Below are 7,286 nucleotides of genomic sequence, written 5' to 3'. Positions count from 1 at the left end.
TACAGCAGGAAATATTTGGGTTTCATGTCAATGAATATGTAGTCTATTTTTCGTACTCTTGGTAATAAGTTCCAAAGAAAACTGAATTTTTTTTATCATCGGGGCTTGTTTGATGATTATGTTAAGCTCATATGTATTTCAACTTAGCGTTTCAGGTACATTGGGGAGATTATTGAAGAGTTTCTTTTTCAGGATAACAGTGAAAGATAAAAAAAACTTCTTTCTTTTTGTGACTAGGATTCGAACAAAATAGTACGGAATTGTTCGTCTACCTGGTTGAAGCTTTGTTTTAACGTGTGAAAGAATAGACCGCAAAATATTTAGCGTACACCTTATTTTAAGTATAACTGAATAATTCCTATGAAACAGGAAAAATCAATTCGTGTCCGTTTTCTTCTTTCATCAAATTGCGATTTCCTCGGCAACAATGAAAGTGACGTGATTTTCTCCCCCTCTTGCCTATTGGAATATGGACAAAAAAATAATATTGAATAAAACAAGTTCGGCTTTAAATTCAATTTTTATATCCGTTTCCCTATTAATATATGAGCAAGTAACACCCTGACCTTTTTTCTTTATTCTCAGCATATGTATATTTCGCATTCAGGTTTAACCTTCTTTTCCAAATATATTTCCAACGTTCTGCTGTAAATCTCTCGCGGAGGCGAATTGCCGCTTTTGGAATATATTGTTATCGCATTATAAGTCTGCGTTGCTGAAGTAACAGTGTCTGCTGCTTTTATGTCGAATTGGCTATTAACAGCAAGCTAAATATTGCTTTAAAAGATCTTTTTCATTTGTTTGACTAACCAACACGATTGATAACAAAATCTAGAGTAATTACGATTTAATTTTCTCTTTATTTTAATGACTAAAATCACAATCAAAAACACATCCAGAAGAAGGCCTCTGTTGCGAGAAAGAACCCGTGTATACTTGCCGGTGGTCGAGACAGAAGAGACCGGCTTATCTACATGCGGTCTTTTCCTGTCCCAACCAACGGCACCTTCTCGCCGCTAGTCCTTCACACCCGTGGCGAGCTCTAAAGAGTGGAGGGTTCGGCGCGCCATCTATTTGCTCGCATTAGCAGCATTCGAAATAAATTTCGAATGCTGCGAATCCTGCCACGCCACACAGGTCTTTAACAAAAATTACTTACGTCTACATCGGGACATTTCTTGCTGATTGTGGGGTGGCCATCATCGTTGACGTCGGAGTAAGAAGGAGCGCACGCTTGGCCGTTATTTCAGCCAGAGGGATTTGCCCAAGGTGGTCCGATGACGGTGGTAGGACCACTATAGGAGGTCGAAGTGTGGCGTGAAATCCGTTTCTGCCAACAGATGGTATTCATCTTCACCGTACCCCTTGTTAGTTTGTTTGTTTGTGTTACGTGAAACTGGTTTGGTATCTGCCCACGAAACCTACTGGTCGACCTGACCAGCGCAGTGCGTTTGGTAGGAGATTTTGATTTTCCGTGGCAGTAACAAGCGCCACTAGTTGTTGGTCCAGGTCGTCTGGTTGGACCAGTTGCTGTTGTTTGGATTTTGAATACGTTAAAAATCAAAACTGGCAAAGTGCCGATCAAAGAAAAAATCAAGTGCTAGGGCAGACCCATAAGCTTTCGAATGAAAGGTGTGTTTTAGCGTGTCGATCCCTCACGTGTCATTCTACAAAATTCACGTGCCTATACTGATGCGTGGGTTCGCACTGGATCTTGAAAATTTTCAAACAAACAAAGACGATTCGCGTAAGCCTATTGAGATAAACCAAAATTCGAGCTAAAACTGAAAAAAAATAACAGCCGGATTGCGCGCATGGAGCCGTAAATCTCCGGACCCAAGTGCCGCGATCACAGTCTCCATCCCTGTTTTTTTCTTTTGCCTCAGATGTTTATTCAGGCGCGACTTCTGAGGTTCCCTCCCTTCCTTGACATGCTCAGGTTATTGTTCTGGAGGATATCCCTAAGTTAAAAGCTTGCAGGCTTCAGGAGGAGGAGAAAAGAAGAAAGTCCTCAAACTGGCAAGAGAGTTATTTCATTATATTAAGTATATTCATGCAATACCCAATTAACAAAAAAACTTTCAAAATTAATTCTCATGCAAATATGTTAGCAAATTAAGGATGTTTAAAACCAAATTAGATACATTTGAATAAAGATATTATAAAGAAAACGAAAAAAATAAGTAGCAAAACCAAAGAAAACAACCCTCTTCCAGAGCTCTGGTGATCACAACTTGTTTTCCAAGAAAAATTCCCCACAATGATTGCCCCATTCAAGTGGGACTGAAAAAAATCGTCGTAGAAGAAAAATATCAATGCTAAAAAAACTAACTTTATTTCACTCTCTCTTTACAACCTTGTATACCATATTTGAGTTACGGATCGGGAATCATTACACCTTACTTCTATAGCTAAATGATACTCCAATTATCGGTCTTTACAATTGCCGTTATTATTTACGTTGAAACTTTTTTAAATGTTACTCTCGTCCACGATTTGAACTTATTCATGAGTCATGGGTTCGTCATACAACACAGACTTGGGAACTGCCAGACAATTTACTGACAATCGATTCCGTGCGAAAAACTATTCCTTTCCCCACAAGGACGGAAAATTACTCTTGTGAAAATAGCTTGGTGTGCCCTCGCCGAGCCACAATTATTGTTGAAACTGAATTATTGGGGATATGTCACTCCACACTCGCTTTCTTTTCGTGGTAGCTATTATTAATTTTTAGTCTGGGCACACAAAAAAAACTACGGGGCTGATTGGACGTTTTAAATTTGCACAAGTAGAGGTATTTGGCGGTTCTTTTAGAAATATTCATATAGTAAGAAGATGCCAAGCGACTCCACAAGAAAACCCAACGTGAAAAGCTCAACCGAATTTTACTTCCGGTACCGAGCCCCTGTCCTCGCCAGCCCGTCCATTAGAGATGGCGCTCTTGCCTCTTAAATATCCGCTTCACGCCCCGTGTCCTGCGCTTAGGAAGGTAGGCCAGTAGCAGCGAATCAATAGCACCTCCATGTTCGAAAGTACCATCCTCATCGGTTGCTACTTTCTATTTGTTTTTCGTTTTTGGCTCGCCTCACGCCGTTGCTTGCGGACACTTTTTCACTCATCCTCGTTTTACTCGTTTATAGCTTCACGACTTCTTGACTACTCGAATATGAAACACTCTTGCACCAGGCTGGTGTACTGCCTAAATTCTTCTCTCAACAACGGACACTAACTTAACACTAGAGTTCAGGAGTTCCTGAGCTGTTCCAAATCGTCGGCTTTCTCAACCATTTTCATGACTCTTTTCATGAACGCGCGACACTCCGGAAGATTACTGTTACCATCCACTCCTCGCTCGTAAAGTTAACAGTTCACCGGCCGTTAATTAACTGCCCATCATGAACAGGTCCTGATCCCTTTACGATCGACCTTGAACTTCTAGAGTTAATGATGCTAGCAAGATACGCAGCAGCGTGGGTGGATGCGACAGATCATTCCCCTCTGTCACGGTCAATTCGCCCGGATGCATTCAATAATGTGCAATATGCGGCGAAAGTTAAAATGATTGCACATTATAGAGTGCACTTTTTGATCAAATTAATCCCAAAAAAGGCGAATGAAATCCCGTTCCCGTCGCGAAGCCGCGGCCACTACACACGGTCTCTGTCATTCACTAGAAGCAGGTTCGAGTGCATACTCATCATTATTAGCTTGGTTGTACTATGAGTTCAGTGTTTTGTTTGCTATGAATTCATTGAATATGAGTTTGCATGCAAACTATTGTGTCATAACAGATCTCATGTATGCAATATTATTTTTATCATTCTTTAATTGTGTACATTATAATAATCTCAATAGTATTATGTTAATTCTATACAGCTGGTGTCTGTTAGTTGTTCCCGGGCGGATATAGGCAGATCTCCGTACCTTCGCCCATTTGACTTTCACTAAAAATCCAATATGTACACACATATTTGGTATTACGATTGCAAATTGTCGGCACATGAATTCGTATAGGCCAAGTACACTCTAAGCTTTTACGTCAAAATTATATATGATTTTAAACTGAATATATTTTTCTTCAACACAATTATACTTAACTTATAAAATTTGTTATGTATATAATCTTCTAATTTTTATATTCAAAATTCACAAGGTGATGTAGCTTTTCTAGGTTACGATGTTTACGCTGCCGCGGTTGGGAACCGAAGAGTTCCGCGCCATCTACCCGTCCGCATCCGCAACATTCGAAATAAATTTCGAATGCTGCAGATCCTGCCGCGCCACACATATTTCACAAAAATCTAGCATAGGGAAACGTGCAAAAGAGTCTAGCTGTTAGGGAAAAGTTGTCATCATCATCATTCATTAATACATACTGTACAGGAAAATTTCGGGAATGAAAGAAAACAAACACACACAAACACAGATATATTTCAGAAAAACGGAAAGAAATACATAGAGTAGCGCGCGCAATAAATAAACTGCACAACTAGTCATCATTTCAATATACATAAGATAAAACCAACGTCCTTACTATTACACCTCACACACAGAAAACATGGCGGCCGACTCTTCTTTCTACCCTAAGATATCAGAATCGATGAAATTCTTCTTGCTAATGCTAATGCAATTGGAATTGCAAAAAAAACGTGCAAATGTGGCACCGTGGCGGCTTCGTTCTCGGTGCCGGCTATACATATAAAAATGCAAAATTGTCTGGAGCGATGTTCTTAGGGTCATAGCAAATGCGATTATATACCATATTAATGCACTAAATGTCCTTTCTGGTGACGATATGCATTGTAATCTTTGTCTACTTGTTATGAGAAACACAAACTTCTCTTATGCACAGTAAATAAAATAAAATTCCGAGATTAATACTACTATTATTCACAGTTCTATTTATTTGAAAAATATACTTAAAACTACATTACTACAAATTAGTTTGATACACATTCACTGTTATCAATTTTGTGAGTCGGCGAACACGACTAGACATTGTTAATAAATGTTATTCTTGACATTTGTTACCCCATGTCAGACCGTCGTTCCTGCGGCCAATGAATGAGGCGGTGGAGGTGAATTCATATTGGTTCTCAGGTTCGCGCCTCCAATGTGCCGCCCAGTTGAAACCGCGCGGGTTCAGCGAAGCAAACCGTCCGTATGATTTCGCCAAAGGGGGTTACCGGGTGAATCTGGTGTTTTTTTGAAGCGGCCGTCGGCTCGTCGAGCGCCTTCAGCCTCGACAAGGATTCCCACTTGGGCCCGCCTCGGACGTCGAGTTTGAACATTGGACTGTGGATTGTATGCAGTAATCCTATGCCGTTTAAAGCCAAGGAGCTTTCCTAACTCTGCGAAAAGAGTAGATTTGAATTGCATTCCCTGGTCCGTGATGATGACGGCCGGAACACCAAAGCGCGGAATCCATTCTCGACAGGGGGCCTCGGCACATGATTGCGCCGTAATGTCAGATAGAGGTATTGCTTCAGGTCACTGCGTAAATCTGTCGATGATTGCGAGGCAATACTTGAATCCGTGCGAATCTCGCAAAGGGCCGATGATGTCGAGATGGGTGGTGTGAAAGCGTTTGGTTGACCGAGGGAACACACCTACTTCTTTTCGAACGTGCTTGTTGATCTTGCACTTCTGGCACGCGATGTACTGTCTGGCTCAAGAATTTACGTCCTTGTTCATGGACGGCCAGAAATATTTTTCAGTGACTAACCGGTTCGTCGTCCTAATGCCTGTGTGCGCAAGATCGTGAATCGCGTGGAATACTTCCCTGCGAAAATCGGTCGGAATGAATGGCCTGGGTTCCTTATTTAGGTCTCGCAGAGTAAGTAAGAGTTTATATTTGGGATTGGCCTTCAGGTACTGAAGCTCCGCGTCGTCTTTTTGTGCCTCGGGGCATCCCCATATTAGGCACAGACTTCCTGTGTCACTATGGGCTGCTGGTTGATTTGCCGAAGAGGGAGTTTGAACATTTGATCTAAATTCTTAGACAGTTCAAAATCGATATCCGATACCACTCATCCATGATTTCGTGGACTCATTAACGAATTCCCGTGTTTTTATGACTTTGGATCTAGCCAAGGCGTACCACCAAATTCCTGTAGCTCCCGAAGACATTCCGAAGACGGCTATTTGCACACCTTTCGGACTCTTCGAGTCCATCAGGATGACTTTTGGCTTGTGCAACGCTGCGCAGATTTTCCAGAGGTCCACTCTGTTTTACGAAACTTAAACTTTTGTTTCGTATATATAGATGATGTTTTGATCGCTTCTGAATCTGAGCACTTAGAGCAACTCGAGTGAATTTTTCAATGTCTCCTTGACGCCGGACTTGTCCTAAATGTTGAAAAATCCAGATTTCTACCGAAGCAGGTGAAATTTCTCAGCCACTTAGTTGCCCACGACTAACCACTGTAATGAATTAAGTGGGTAGAATGATCAGAGCGATCATTATAAGTGGTCGGCAACGACCTAGAGGACAGAGCTATCCCAGAAACCTAAATAAAAAAATTGGCTAAGTTGACCGTGAAGGTCCGCCCGCAAAGATTGAAGCTCCATCAAAGTGCTCGCTCGACGCGTTCTTGCACGCTTCTGTGCTACCCAGGCTCGGGAATGTGGGGGGTCCTTTGAGCCCCACGCTTCGTTACTACCAAATCAACGTGTCTATTCCGATGCGTGGGTCCGCACCGTATTCCAAAATAGACAATACTAGGAAATTCGCGACGGCCTGTCGAATAATAACCAGAACGCGAACTAAAATTGGAAAATAAATAAAGAAAAAAACGGCTCGACCGCACGCGTGGAGCCGTTAGGCTCCGGACCCGAGTGCCGCGATCGAGGAGGGGAAGATCCACGACGGATCACAGTCCCAATTATTGTCTCTTCCGCCTCAGATCTTGAATGAGGCGCGGCCTCTGAGGCTCCCACCCTTCCTTGACATCCTCAGGCCAGTTTGCCATTTTTGAGGATGTCCCTTAAATATAGGTTCTGCGGGAGCAAGGAGGAAAAGAGAGGGAGGAAGTCCTCAAATTACGCCAGACTTATTTGCAATTCATAGTGTATTAAAGATAAAAAAAACAAATATATAAATATCTAATGAAAACAAAATAGGAAAAAAAATTACTTAAATTAAAGAAATGTAAAGAAAGAAGATAAAAAAAACTTTTGGAGTTAAATTACACATCTTTCTGATAAAGATATGGGAATGTATTCTTCAGTATATTATGTAGAAGGATTTAAAGAAAAACCGTAGCTAAAGTAACAACAAATGC

Source organism: Hermetia illucens, chromosome 1, assembly GCF_905115235.1.
Source record: "Hermetia illucens chromosome 1, iHerIll2.2.curated.20191125, whole genome shotgun sequence".
NCBI classification, from domain to species: domain Eukaryota; kingdom Metazoa; phylum Arthropoda; class Insecta; order Diptera; family Stratiomyidae; genus Hermetia; species Hermetia illucens.
Note: the sequence above shows the minus strand (reverse complement) of the source record.